Raw genomic sequence first — 15,646 nt, forward strand, 5'->3', positions numbered from 1 at the left:
CCCGGGGCGCCCACCTCAGGACCAGATCGGCTCAGGTCCTGGCTCTGCTGCTCAGTAGGAGCAACACCAAGCAAGCGACTTGCCCACCCAAGTCTCGGTGTTTTCCCTCTGAACTGAGGCACTGTTTGTCAGACAATATTAGAAACTGTTCATTTTATGTGTGACAATAGTTTTGGGATTATGTAAGACAATGCTTCTATTTTTTTCTTAAAGTGTATTTGACAATGTTCAGGGATGAGATGTAACTCATCTCATGTAACAGTGTCTTTAGTTTACTTTAAAATACTTCTTCAAAAATAAAACTGATGGAGCTTTAGACAGATCTTAGTTTTACCTGCCTCGCGATCATGCAGGACAGAAGAAAAACCCAAGTCACGTCACCATGTCCTATTTTTGTCAAAAGCCTGAATTCACTGAAACCGTTGTGTGAGGTGTCCTCAGTGGAAGGAGCGAGAAGGACAAAGGAGGGTGCCTTTGGGGGCGGCTAGAGTGGAGAGGAAGAGGCTCCCTGAGCGTGGGGACAGTTAGAGGTCCCCGGGTCCCTGGGAGAGGATGACCCTCAAGCAACCAGGCCCACACCCGAGGTGCGGAGAGGCAGAGATGCCTGAAGGCCAGCAGCAGCCGTGATGGACGCCTGGTCAGAGCTTCTCCCTGGGCCTGGCACCTCGCAAGCCTCCTGGATTCTGGTGGGACCCTGGGAGGGCAGGGGCCCCGGTCATAACGTCGACTTGTAACGGAGGCAAAGGAATAGGTGCACGCGCTTCCGTCAGCAGAGTAAGAGTCACCCCAGTCTCAGTGCCGTTATTTTCGTTAGCATTGCTCTCACTCCTATCGGGAGTTGGGCTGGCGCTTGGGCCACCGCACCAGGTCTCTGTGTGTGCAGAACGCTGCTTCGGGTGAGCGGACTGCTGGGCACGGGCCCAGGTCCCTCCCTCTGGACAGGTCCCAGGCTCCTCCCGGCTCCCCGCTGGCAGTGGGGCTCCTGCCGTGTGCACAGGGACGGGGCCAGGACGGTTTTCTGGGGCGGAGGGTCTGGCCGAGAACTGAGCCCTGGTCTGGGCCCAGTGGTTGTCTGTCTGCACGGGTCTGACGGGACCGGGCCAGGCCCTTGAGAGCTGCAGAGGAAGCCAGACCCAAGGAAACCTCTTGTCTCTCTCTCTCTCTCTGCCCTCGATCCTGGTCTGCTTCCCTCTCCCCACTCCCAGTGTTTCCCCCCTCCTCCCCCCTCCCAACCTGGCTAGATCCTCCAAGTTCCCTGGCTGGGGAGCAGGAGGGAGTAGGGAGTTTCCGGAATGTCTCTGTAGGGCTCCAGGGGGAGGCTTGGCAAATGGAAACTGTCAGCCGTCTCCTTGGCGACTAGCAGCCAAATAATTCTGGGAATGGAGGCAGGAGGGGAGCTGCAGGCAGGGCGGCCAAGAGAAGCAGCCTACAGCCCCCACAGTTCCTCATTACCTGGGTCAGTCCAGGCTGATCCGGAGGCAGCCACCACACCAGGCATTTGCAAAGGGAGAGTTTATGATGAAGAGCTGATAACTAGGTGACGAAAGGTGCACCATGCTTAGGTGCAATGGAGGCCACAGCCCCCCTCCCAGGGCTGCAGAGGAGGGACGGACTCAAAGGTAGGCATTCCCAGGAGGGGACCCAGAGTCTGGCACCCAGACCTTTGAGGACACGGTACCTGGCAGCTAGAGCTGGAATCTCCAGGGCAGGGGTGTGGGGAGGTGCTGAAAAAACTGCAAATTGAATTCAGCTTTAGAGTGGCCCTGCTCCCGCTGGGGGGGCCGGTCGCCTACAGGGAACACAAGGACAAACAGGAGAAAGCACGTCCAGCCTTCCTCCTCCAGCCTGCAGCCTCCTCCAGCGGCCCCAGTTGGGAAACCTAATAAGGAACAGATGACAGAGCAGAAATGGGGGTCACGGCATCACTAGGCCGTGCAGAGGGGACAGGCCTGGAGCCGAGAAGCAAGAACCTTAAAATACTGCTCCCTATCTTCCAGCCCAGCTCCAGTAGAAAGCGCAGTGCTGAGCACACAGTAGGTGCTCGTCTAATAACCTTGTCTGCCTTGGTTGGTTCCTGAAAGGGCGCGTGGGCAGGCCTTCTGGAACTTGCTCTGGCTTTAATGGCAGAATTCCTGACATGCCTGGGATCTGACAGCTGGAAGGAATTCGCATCACGGTGCAGAGGAAAACAACCGCAGCCAAGACATGTTTAGGTAAGAGCGGCCTCAGGAGAGCGAACTGTACATCACTGCGATCAAATCATACGTTAAGGATAAAGGACGAGAGGAATACATTTATGGAACAGAGTAAGAACCGAGCCCAGAAACGCGCCCCAGTACGTTGGACGGCAGTGCGCACGCGCGAAACGTGGCGTCTCAGGCCGGCCGGGAACCGGCAGTTTATCTAACAAACTATAGGAGCGACTGGCTCTGTCTCGGAGAAAACTCGGGTGAGCTCTCTAACCTCACAGGTTCTGGAAACCACATTCCAAATAGATGAAAGATTTAATGTATTTACATTTAAATATTTGAGACCATTTAAATATTGTTTTTATATTTAAACAATTTCATAAGAAAATATTTAAAACCATTCTAAACAATATTTAAAACAATTTAAATATTTAAAATAATTTAATGAAAAAATTAGGAGAATATTTATAAAATATTCTCCTCCAACCTAGGTTTGAAGAGATTTTTCTAAACAAAATAGAAAATCCAGAAGCTCTGGAGGAAAAGCTAGGCATAAAATGTTTAAATTTGAGAAAGATGAAAGACAGCATCTACAAAGTCGGAAGAAAACCGGTAGACAGGAGAACACGTTTCAGTGCGCACGGCTGATGAAGAGTAAGCACCTGTCGTACGGAGAGCCGCTCGGTGCCGCCACGGCCTGAAGTCATCGAGTCGGACATGGACGAGCCTGTGAATCGGTGACTCACGCAGGAGAAAGTCTGAATGGCCAACACTCTGTCCGAAAGACAGACTTCAGTATTTGTCAAGGAAATGTAAATTTTAAGTGCAATGCCCCTTTTTATTGATCAGAACAGCAAAACTTAAAAAGAGTGACGAGCCCTGGCTGGTGTGGCTCAGTGGATTGAGTGCCAGTCTGTGAACCAAAGGGTCGCCAGTTCGATTCCCGGCCAGGGCACATGCTCGGGTTGTGGGCCTGGGCCCTCCCTAGTAGGGGGCTTGCGAGAGGCAACCACTCATCGATGTCCCTCTTCCTCCCTCCCTTCCCCTCTCTAAAAAATAAACAGATGAATAAAATCTTTTTTTAAAACAGTAATAATAGCTAGGGCTGGAGAACGGGAGGGGGAAACAGTACTTTTTATCACGACTGGTGGAAATACAAGGTGCCACTGATTTTTGAGAAAGGGATCCAAAAACATAAATACAAATGAAGAATAGTCCTCTCTTTAACCCAGCTATGTCATTCCTGGGCATTTATTCTACAAAACAAACAAACAAACCCAGCAGCAAACTCCAGTGGGCAAACATATGCATACCAAAAATTGCACAGCCTTTTTTGTGGTGGCAAAAATACTAGCGATGGCTGCCTCGTAGACATGTATCCATACACTGATACGTTACACAGTGTAAACAAGAATGAACTACCACAAGACAAATGCTACAGGACTCCACTGGGGCTACCTCTACAGTCGCCAAACCCACCGAAACAGAAAGGACGCTGGTCACCTGGGGCTGTGGCCGCAGGGACCCCGGAGCTGCTCCCTGGGAGCCGGGTCTCCACCTGGCGAGATGCAGGGAGCTCCGGCGCCAGGGTGCACAGTGACGGGAACACGCGCAACACTCCTGAACCGCACACTTAGGTTACGATGGCAAATTTTACACTGTATGTATTTTACCTCTGTTTAGGACAAAGAAGAGATTCAGGGGCTTGTCTCGTAAAGTGAGAAAGCAACTTGCAAAGGAATCTGTGTGGTGTTCATGGAGCAATGACAATAAATGTAAATAAGTGGCCTGTTGGCTGGTCCAGGCCTCTCCGGCCCAGGGCCCGAGTCCTTGGACTTCAGGGCGTCCCCCACCCCCACCTCCTCAGGGCCCAGGGTTTTAGGTGGGAGCTGGCGCTGCACTGAGCTCTCTGGCTTTCCCAGCCTTCGGGTGGCAAAGCACCTTCGGACGCCTGCCCTGGTGCCCCCCATCTCACCCCTCCCCCAAACACCAGGCCCCGGCGCTGGCACTGCCAAACCCCAGCCCCTTCCAATACTCTGTACAAACCATTGGTGAGAAGCCCTGTTCATCACCCCCGGCCCTAGCACCTCCTCATCAGACATGTATGAGCTGACCTGTCAGCAGGGCCTGAACAAGAAATCAAAGAAGAGACCGTTCTGGCCCCGGCCAGGGTGGCTCAGTTGGAGTATCGTCACATAAACTGAAAGGTCCCTGGTTGGGCTCCCGGTCAGGGCGCATATGAGAGGCAGCCGATCAGTGTTTCTCTCTCTCCCTTCCCCTCTCTCTAAAATCAATAAACATATGAAAGAAGAGGCTGTTCTGAGCTGGAAAGTGAGGGGAGCAGGAACCTGGGGGGCCTGAGAAGGGCCCAGAGGAGTCTTCATCAAGCCTGGGGAGATGGGGGGCATTCTCAAGCTGAGGGGGGAAGGGAAGGGCAGGGCTGAGCAAATTCTTAAAGAAAGGGCCACGGGTCTGCTCCTCTTCTCAGGCCACACCTTCTCTCTCCAGTCTCCAAGGCTCTTCCTAAGGCATACCCTCTGGTGGGGACACCTTCCCCCCAAGCTCCAAACTCAGCCTCAATTTCTCAGCTGTACCAGGAAACCCCTCTGGACATAATTATATATATATATATATATATACACACACACATATATATATCTTCACAACTCCACTGTTCCTAGAGTTACAGAATCATGAAAACTCAAATACTGAAAACCTGAGATCTCTTCAATCTCAACTTATGCTCGGCCTACAATCTCGCTCAACAGCACCCCGACCAATAGGCGCACGGTGGATGCTGTAACCTTCTAAGCTACGAGGTCCAGTATGGCAGCCCGTGGCCACATGGGGCTATTTGAAAGTGAATCCACTGTATCTGGGTATACGGCTGGCCCTTGAATGGCACATGGGTCAGGGGTGCTGACCGCCTGCACAGGCAAAACCCCACATATAACTGGCCAGGCCTCTGCCTGCACAGATTCCCACCAGCCAGTTGACAACTGAGCAACGCGGGTTTGGACTGTGAGGGTCCGTGGAAAACCACCCCCACGTATGGGGACCATGCAGTGAAACTCCATTGTTCGAGGGTCGACCGTGTATCCAGAAGAAATGAACTTGGTACCTTGAAGATATAGCCACACGCCTATGTGTGATCCTCTGGCCTTTATTCACAGCAGCCAAGACATAGAAGCAACCTAAGCACCCACAGTGGATGAGTGGAGAGGGAAGATGTGGCATAAACAGACAGTGGGACCTTGCGTGGCCGTGCAAGGAGATCCGGCCACTGGGACAACATGGAGGAACCCAGAGGGCATCGTGCTACCTGAAATGCAAATACCGCGTGGTATCACCTATAAGCGAAACTTTTTTAAACATAAAGAAAATCAAACTCCCAGGAACAGAGAGCAGGACTGTGGTTGCTGGGAGCTGGGTGGGGGGAGGAAGTGGGCGCTGGTGGCCAAAGGGTAGACACTTCCCCTTGTACGCGGAGCAAGCTCTGGGGATCAAATGCACGGCACGGCGGTGGTCATGCTGTTAGGCGGGGGTAGGTAATGATGGTCGGTGATAATCCTGTGCGGTACACTTGAAGTGTGCTGCCAGTAGCTACTAGAAGTCTTCACTAAAAAAATGGTAACTATGTAAAGTGATGGGCATGTTAGTTAACTTCACTGTGTAGGCGTATATCAGATCACTACACTGTACACTTCAAATACATGCAATTTTATTTGTCAATTATACTTCAATGAAGCTTGGGGGAAAATTAACTAAAGCAAAAATTCAGTTCTGAGTCATAGTAGCCACGTACCAAGTGCTCAGTAACCACGTGTGTGTAAGAAATGCAAAGGACCTCACACGTCACCCTGGTGGTAAGCTAAGGACTAGCCTGCCAGTTTCACGGATGCTGACCAAAGACCCAAAACCCCCAGGTCTGAAATAAAGGGCACTACTATGTGTGGCAGCATCAGCAGCCAGAGGCTCAGCATTTTCTTGCTCCAGTTTCCCGAGCTCCAATACCCACAGGGCGATGTGAAGAGGGCCGGACGATACCTGCCCAGGGAGTGGGCTGCAGGACAAGAGAGGAACCCTGAGTTTAGGGAGTGCAGCTCCTTTGTGATGGGCAGGAGGCCCGCTGCTGAACGCTCTAGAGGAAGACACTGCCTTTACCCCCCAAGGCTGTTGGATAGACACGCATCCTGGAAAAGTGTCCAGAAAAAAGGTGTTCAGTGCCTCTGCTTCAAAAATGTGCAGAAATGCAAGAGACCCACAGAGAATGGTCTCCTAGCACAGTGCAGTTGCTGGACTTTCCCATCGCTCCAGAAAGTTCTGTCAGACGGTGCTGCTCTAAGCCATGGGGACTGGCCATCTCACTAGGCCCTCGCTGCAAGTCTGCACTCAGACCTGGGGAGTCACGGAAGTGAGCCTGCGCTCCGGCTGGGGGTGACTCCCACCCACATGCGGACACGCACAGTTCAGGTGTTTTCCTGGATGTTCACTCGCTTCCCACGCCTTGTTGTTCTTGGCTGAGCTGTGAAAGCTGGGTCTGCCCTAACCTCCGTGGGGTGCTCCACCCTCGGCTTTCATCTGCTCCGGGCTCACGAGGACGCCGAGGGCTCGCGCCGGGCAAAGGTGACACAGCAGCAGGACACTGTGGAACGGCCCAACCTCCCAGTGCGTGGGCACCCAAACCCCAGCAGGCATCAGAATCCCCTGGAGGGGTGAGAAGAGAGTTCCCTGAGCCCCATTTGCAGAGTTTCTGGTTTGGGAGGCCTGTGGCAGGACCCGAGAGTTCACAGCCCTGTGACCTCAGCAGAGGCGAACACTGCCGACATGGGGACCTCACTGTGACACCGCTGGTGACAGCAGCACTGTGGGCGCATTTGGGTGATACATAGATGACCCTGTGTATCTTACTGATGTTTATGCTTTGGGGCATGTTGAAGAAATACAACCAGCACATCGAACTAGTTCCATTCTTAATCAAACTGACTTAAGGATGTATTTACACGGATTCGTAGGACAAAGATCATCCTTCCCCTTCGTCAGTCCTGCCCACACTTCAGCTCCTCTGTGAACAGCTCCCCCGTCTTTGCTGAAGGGAGGACTTGGCAGGCACACCCAGAGCCCCGCCCCTGCTCTGCTGCACCCACGGACCACCTCCTCCGGGCCCCTCCCACAGTGACCGGGCCTCACGGTTTGTTTCCATGGGATTTTCCCAGGACTTGTGAGCATCGCCTTCCTGCCTTTTCTTTCTTCCCTTTTCCCCTTCTTCCTTGAAAAAAAAAATGTTTATTGATTTGAGAGAGAGAGAGACACATCTATGTGAGAGAAACAGCAATCAACTGCTTCCTGCCTGTGTCCCAACCGGGAATCGAACCCGAAACCTAAGTGCGTGCCCTGACGGGGCATCAGACCCACAGCCCACTCTGGTGCACAGGACGAAGCTCAGTGGAGCTACCTGGCCAGGGCAAGGCCCTGTCTTCAGGGGCCTGGTCTTTAGGGTAATGGGGCAGCAGGGAACACAAAGTGTAACTAACGAGAGAGGAAGGTAAATATTCCATGGCCAGGAGCTTGCAGAAACCTGTCTGGAAGAGTCCCTCCATGGAGGCCAAGTCGGATCAGCTGGTTGTGCTCTTGTCCACATGGCTGACCGGTCCTGGGGGACGGGCTGCCTCTCGGTGAGCCCCTAAACCCACACTCTCAGCCGAGCCCTGCAGGCTCAAGGGTAGCTCCCACCGCACCATTCACCCCAAGTTTCTCTGCCCCCCTGCCCTCCTGTCTCAATGACCTCAGACAGACATAAAATCGGCTGAGCTCGGCACAAGTGACGGAGACATGCACTCTGCCTCAGGGTCCCCGTGGGGCCCAGCTGGGTACCGTGCCGCCCTCGGCTCCGTTCTGACGGGATAAAGTGAACTCATTTACTCGGTTGTTTTAAGTGAGCTCACGCTAGGCAGTGCCAGAGAACAGAGACATAAATCTCTCCCAGCACGCAGCGTCGCTGCCAAACATCTCGGAGAGAGCTTTCTGCCTGCTGAAGACGGTCTTCCCTCCCCCTCTGCAAATGAGGAGGGGAAAAGAACTCAAAATCCAAGTGAGTGGGGGAGGGCGTTCGCAGATTCTGAGAATGACAAACTTGTCAACGCTTTGGCCTAATAAAAATTCTTCCAGTAAAGAAAGGCAAACTCTTTACCTCAGAGATTTTCCTTAGCGCTTTTAGGGGGTGCAGAGGGCGTCCTGATCACCTGGTCTGGCTGTGGGTGACCCTGGACGAGGAACGAGGGGTTTTCTCCCATCTCCAAAGGCCAGGGCCCCAGGTCCCATTTCACCCTCTGAGCTGTGGACACAGCCTCAGATGCTTCTAAACCAGAGCAAACCCAGCAGGCTGTTTGAAAACTTCCCAGCCAGGGAAAAACTTTGCCTAAGCCTGCAGAGTTGCCCTGGCCAGTGTGACTCCATTGGTTGGAGCATTGTCCTGTAAACCAAAAGGTTGCAGGTTTGATTCCAGATCAGGGCACAAGCCTGGGTTGTAGACTCAGCCACAGTTGGGGTGCATGCCAGAGACAACCGATCAATGATCTTCTCTCTCCCTTCCCTTCTCCCTATAATCAATACACAGGTCCTCAAGGGAGGTTAAAAACAAAAGACTACAGAGTCACTCAGAAGGGACAGTGAGCAGGTAACATGGCCAGTGTGGCCGCCAGACGAAGACCAGTGTCAGTTTTCCTTCACTAAGAGATTTTTAGAGTGTTTATTCTTTGCAAACACTGTAAAGCAGCAAACGTGTAGAAGCAAGTCACCCACCACCTTGCCCTAGGGTAGCAAATGGCTTTGTGCTTCCAAGTGTCTCATCTGTCATTGTGACCAGGACTCCTTTGCCCCTCCCTTTTTTCAGCTGGGAAGGCTCCCCGAACACTGCGCTACACCCAGGGCGGGCTGCGGGGCACCAGCCTCCTGGCCTCACAGACCTGCCCCTCGAAGCTTCGAGGTAACTCAACACCAGGTGGTTTCTGTTCCCCTGAAGTCGGAGACCCACGTCCTTCGTAACCTGGGGTACACGATGTCTTCCTTCCTTCCCTCTTCCCGTGCGCACAGGAGACCTTTTTAAAAAAATATCTTCACCTGAGGATACATTTTTATTGATTTTAGACAGAGAAAGAGAAAAAAACATCACTGTGAAAGAGAAACATTGATTGTTTGCCTCCTGTATACACCCTGACTGGGGATTGAACCCACAACATAGGTGTGTACCCTAATCAGGAATCGAACCCACAACCTTTTGGTGTATGTGACGCCACTCCAACCAACTGAGCCCCCCAGCCAAGCCAAGGCATGGAACACCTTCCTGAGGCCCTAGGCAGGGGCTGGGTGCTGGGACGGGCAGAGAGCAGGATCCCTCAGAAGAGGTCTCTGCCTCCCGCCTCCAGGTCCACCAGAGGTGGAATTCTGTGTCTTCTACCAGATGAAGCAGAGAAGAGAGAATTTTAGAGCCAGAAGGGATCTAGGAGGACAAGACCCTGGCAGGTGACTTGACTTTGTCCTGGCGCAGAGTAATTACACTCAAGGTGGGGCTGGAACCCTGGTCTCCTGACTCCTCCGAGACACAGCACGGCCCTCCTTCCGGCAGCTGAGTCAGCGCTTGGGCCTGCAGGGCCCCACCCGATACGGCAGCTGAGACCACCCCCCAACCACAGAACCTCCCCCTCAGCAACCGCAGCCCCTGGCCCAGCTGCGCCTACTCCGGCATCTCTGCCCCCACCCCCCTCGCGGCTTCTGCGAGTCAGGAGAGACCGGCCACGTGACTGATCACAGCCCAGAAACCAGTTCCCCACCAATTACTGCACGGACTGGGTAACTTCTTGCTGCCAAGTGGATGCAAATAAAAATCCCGAGGGTTTTTTGGACGTTGACAAACTGGATCTAAAATTAATCTCTGAAAAAGAAAACTAGTAATAATAGTTTTAAAAAACAAGAGAGAATTAAAGTAGCCAAGACGAGGAACAAGCTCGCAATACACACGACAGAAGTACTTATAACTGTGGCTCTGGAATTAAGGAGATACCCAGAATCCTGTTATCTGTGTATAGGGGCGTAGAGATTTAGTACGATGAAGGAGATACTAGAAGACAATGAAAACATTTTTCAATAAATAGTGTTATAACTATTAACACTATTTAAAAGGAAAACTATGAGCCCTGGCTGGTGTAGCTCAGTGGATTGAGCGCGGGGCTGCGAACCAGAGGATCGCGGTTCGATTCCCAGTCAGGGCACATGCCTGGGTTGCAGGCCAGTTCCCAGCAGGGGACGCACCAAAGGCAACCACACATTGTTGTTTCTCTCCCTCTCTCCTTCCCTTCCCCTCTAAAGATAAATAAATAAAATCTTTTTAAAAAGAAAACTATGAACAATTTTATATACCTCGCACCAGAATAAATTTCAGATTGATCCAAATCAAAAAGCCTTTTAAAGACAAAATCATATCACTTGAAATAAAATTAAACGTGTTGCAGGGCAGTACCAACATTCTAGAACACGCGGACAGAACCCGCACAACATCAACGTATTTCGCTACAAAAATTAGATAACTTTGTGTGTTAAAGCCACAGTACAAATAAAAAAGGCAAACCGGACACTTTCAGGAAAAAAAGTTAATATATCTATTTTATTTGGAAAAATAAATTCACAGATGTGTTTCACACAACTTGATAAGGACAACATTAAGATCTCATAAGATAAATAGGCATATTCAAAAAATGAACCATATACAAAAAAAGAATTCAATCTTATTCATATCAAAACAAAAGTAAACCAGAAAAAGTTACCCAGCAGCTTTAAAATAAAAACACCCCTTGGCGGTCAGGTGAGGCGAAACTGGCGGGCAGCGTGCACCGGTGCGGTCAGAGCCTTCGAAGCCATCGGCGCAGCCATCAAAACCCACAAAGGCGCTACTTTTTTGGACCCAGTACTCAAACTATACGTCTGTAATTCTAAGAAATAACTCAAAATAATGGGCAAGAAGAGTTGTTATAGAATTATTTATATTTGTAATGTTGGAAAGCTGAACGCCCCATGAATGTTCAACAGACAGTGAGATGCACTGTGTTACACTTACCCGGGTAGGGTGATCTGATCGGTTCCAATTGTAATAATTCCAAAGACTACGCAGCAGCACGTAAAACGCTGGAATGTTTCGGATGAAAGGGCATAATATCGTCCATCAGCCGTCAATGCAAATGGCTGTTCCTGTCCTGTTACCATGAAAAGGCCACGTCAAGAAAACAATTGTAATGAAGTGAGATTTCTGATAATTTCCCCCTACGTTATTCGTTTGTTGTTCTATTACTTTTATAACATACATAGTAAATTAAAAACAATGCCTATTCTGCATAAGCTGATGAAGACACTTGTAAAGAGAGGGTCACGCGGGGGAAGAAGCCAGAGAATCTGAAAGTTAGGATGGTGCAGTCAGGAGCTCATCGCTCCATTTTCTTCTCACTTGCGGACAATGAACTTCCTGTGTGCACAGCACTTGCGGCCCGTGTCGTCCGTGTGTGCAGCTCCGCTGTGCGGGGTCTTGGAAACATGGTGCTTTCAAATGGGCTGAGTCTCCTAGGTCATTTCATTCCAAACCCCCAGCTAACTCAAGACCAAGAGCTACAGCATGCATTGCAAGTCCAAGTGCGGGATGCTTCCAACAACTGAACATTCCCACAGACGGGAGCCCGGGAGCTCAGCGCCTCACAGAGCAGCCCGTCCTGAGCCAGCCTCTGCAGTGCACACGGAGAGGGCTTCCGGCCGAGCCCTGCCTTCCAAGCAACAGATCACAAAGCAGGGGACTGGAGTGCGGTCACATTATTCTTCCTAACAAAAAAATAATAATTAAGCTGAAAATAAGAGACTGCCCCCATTCATAAAAAATATTCTAGAAACAGGAATATAGAAACTCATTTTTATGTAGGCTATTATACTGAACTGAAAAAACAATGGGCAGGCCTGGCTGGTGTGGCTCATTGGTTGGAGCATCAACCTGAATCAAAACGTTGTGGGTTCGATTCCTGGTCAGGGCACATACCCAGGTTTCGGGTTTGATCCCCTGTCTGGGCACATACAGGAGGCAACCAATTGATGATTCTCTCTTGCATCTTCTCTCTCACATCGATGTTTCTCTTTCCCTTCTCCTCTCTCTCAAAGTAATGGAAAAGTTTCCTTTGGTGAGGATAAAAATATTATAGGCAAATATGAATTCCCAAAGAGAAATGCCGTAGACAGTCACCCACGCTTCTCTCTGAAGACTAGAGACTTCCGATCTGTAAAGATTCTCATTTAGAAAATTCTTTCGGTTTTTCTGAATACAAGAGGAGAGAGCCATCTTTTCAGGGCTCCTCCTTCTTATCACATTAGAGCTTCTGGTGGTCTCAGACCTCAGCAGAAGCAAGAGGCTGCTGGGCGGGTGAAGGTGGGCTGGCGGTTCAGTCTGGGCCGTGGCACCTCCACGGGCGGTCAGGACAAGGTCAGGACACGCCACCAGGCCTCACACCCGAGACTCGCCCAGCGTCAGCTTGCTTCCTGTAGTCCCTCACACAGAAGAGTCTAAAAGTGCCACGTTTAAAGGTGGGGCAGAAAACCACCTTAAAAATGCACACTGGTGCTTCAACCCCCTCCCACATGTTAAAATGACAGTTTGCAAAGTACTGTTTGGCGGGTGGGGCAGAGTGTTGGCCACCCACCTTAAATGCACATGTTGAAGCCCTGACCCCACACTGGGCAGGAGTTCGAAGGTGAGGCTTTGGGGAGGCTGTCAGGGGTGTGTGTTGGCACTGGGATTACGGTGTCGGATGGCAGTGCGTCTCCCTGCCTGCTGAAGGCACTGTGGGCAGGAAGAAGAGTCCTCACCGGAAACTGAACCCTGACAAACTTTCATCTTAGACTTTCCAGCCTCCAGACCTATGAGGAAGTAACTTTGTTGTTGAAGCTGCCCGATCTGGGGGATTTTGTCCCCTCGACCGGAGCTGCCCGAGACATGGAGCAGCAAGGAAAGCTACTTGGGATGAGGGTTATGTCTGGACAGGCCAGAGTCTGGTCTGTCCACCCCTCCTGAGACAGAGGGGGCCCAGGAGAGCCCCCAGAACCTAGACATGAAGGCACTGGTGTGGGCAGTGTGGGGTGGGGTGGGGTGGCATGGGGCAGCTGGGGAAGTGAGCAGCAACCCCGCGGTCGAAGAGGGAGTCGGCTGTGCCGCTCTCAGCCACAGGAGCAACAGCAGGCAGAGCACGCAGGGGTTCGTTCTTTTCGGGCCCTTCCTAGTGCAGAAGCCGGTGTTCCCTGCGGCAGGTAGCAAGGCTGTGGCTTCTCAAGGCCAGGGGCTATCTGGCGCCAGGAGGGTCTTTAATGCACGTACACCTGGTGGTTCCCTCCAAGTGCCGGAGAAGTGGATTGAGGTGAGTGCAATCCAAGAGGACCCCACTCTCCCTAGTCCCTTGGTGACACTGGTTGTGCCCACCTGCCGAGGCCCAAGTGCCCTCTGGGTCCAAAGGCGTGGGCTGTCTATACAGCTTCAGGAGGGAGGGGACAGAGGCCCTGGTCTCAGAGGGCAAAGCGCAGGCCCGTGGAGCGAGCGGTCCCTGCTCCGGACTCACATTTCAGCTCCGATTCCCACGGCCGTGCTGCGTCCACCTGGGTCCTCTTTCCATCTGGGCCCCTCCTTGAATCAAAGGGAAGGAGAGGCAGCAAAACCAAGACTGGCCACAGCTGGCCTCTCCCCGAAGAGTCTGGAGAAGCACTGTGTCCCCAGCCCCGGCCCTCTAAGATTTCCTGCTGTCCAGCCCACATGTGGAGACTGCATGGCTTTCATGGGGCTGGAGCTTTGCAGAGGGGGAGCGACACCGTCTCACCACCAAGAGCAGCAGTGCCTCTTGGGAAGGGCCGTGGGACGTCCGGCAGCGAGGCCTTTCCCAGAGTTCGCAGTTACTGCCCGGTCCAGCACCTGACATCACCCTGGGTCATGCCCCAGCAAGGTGCCCACTTCCACTCCAAGTCTCGGCCCTGCCCTACGTAGCTGTGAACGCCCGCATACGGACAGAGCCACGCTGGCCAAGACCAACCTCGCTCGCTTGGTGCAGTGTCGGGTGCCAAGTTGCGCACAGCTGACGAATCCGCCGCACAGACACGCTGAGGTCGTCGAGCGGTTCACGGCCTGGTCTCCTTTTTCCTGAGGCAGGCACCCACCGAGAGAGGTCTGTGGCCAGGCCACGGACACACTTTGAGGATCATTGGCAGCTCCACGGGGAAGCTGCACCCTGCAGCATGGTCTTCGGGTGTGGACTTGCCAAGCTGGGCGGTCCGTGCTCAGACCGCTGTGGCTCACGGAGCACAGGGCTCTGTGGGGACCAAGGGACGGGAGGAGGGGGCAAAGGACAAGGCGGGAGAACACCCACTGTCTGCAGACCCCGTGGGAGCAGCGGCCGCACAGGAGCTGCTGGGGACATCTGTGAGGGGAACCAGTAGAGTGGAAAGGAAGGGGTAGAGTTCTGTTCAGACTCCCCTCACATCCCCCAGTGCTGAGTGTGGAGGAAAAGTCCAACTTAATTCTCTTATGGTTAAGACGGCAGGAAATCTCGACACACTCCCTTTTGTTCATCCTGCCCCACCTAGGAGTTCAAAACTAGGACGGAAAACCTCAGGGAAGAAGGTTGGTGGATGACGAAATGGCAGAGGAATACTTACTCAACAAGAACAAACGTTCCCGGAACTGAGTGCTGAACCTGTTACGTGTGGGGCACTGGGTTGGAGGTGAGTCCTGAGTGGACAAGGAGACTGGGCACAGACCAGAGAGGAAGGCAGGCACAGGGTAACTCCAGGCTAAGAGGACGTTCGGAGGCGGGAGCTTGCGTTTGCAGACAGCCCCGGGACTCCTCTGCCTGGTGCCCCCTCCATCACCCCCGCTTTACCTGTGCCCGCAGCTCCGGTACAGTGGTGTGTTTCTGGGCTCTGCCCGCAGGAGTCTGTTCTTTTCCTGCATGGGGTCAGGAGTCTGTTTTGCCCCAAGGTGTCCAGGTAAACCCAGTCACAAGCTGGACCTGGTCACTGACCCCGTGGACTATGCTGGACGACTGCACGGAGCTACTGGGCACCACTCAGCCCCTCTCTCTCTTGTGAGAGGCGATGCAAAGGACCTTGTCCTCTGGGAAGCTGGCCCAGAGGGTGGGAGGAGCCCCTCTGTGCTCCCCGGTGGCCACACGCCCTCCGGGAGCCCAGACTTTTAGAACACTGGCTTGTTGGAGCCTCCACTGTTGGACTCGGATTTTGAGGGCAGCTCTCCGTGTCCCTTCCCCTGGGGTTTGGCACAGTGGGGACACCATGAACACTGCTGTGGGAGTGCGGGGTGACTTCCATGTATTCCTGAGCCCCGCTCGTGGAGCTAAAACACAGGTGGGAAGATGGGCATGTGGAATGTATCAACA

Source organism: Sturnira hondurensis, unplaced genomic scaffold (genome assembly GCF_014824575.4).
Source record: "Sturnira hondurensis isolate 20B ecotype Veracruz unplaced genomic scaffold, ASM1482457v3 Scaffold0024152, whole genome shotgun sequence".
Taxonomy (NCBI): domain Eukaryota; kingdom Metazoa; phylum Chordata; class Mammalia; order Chiroptera; family Phyllostomidae; genus Sturnira; species Sturnira hondurensis.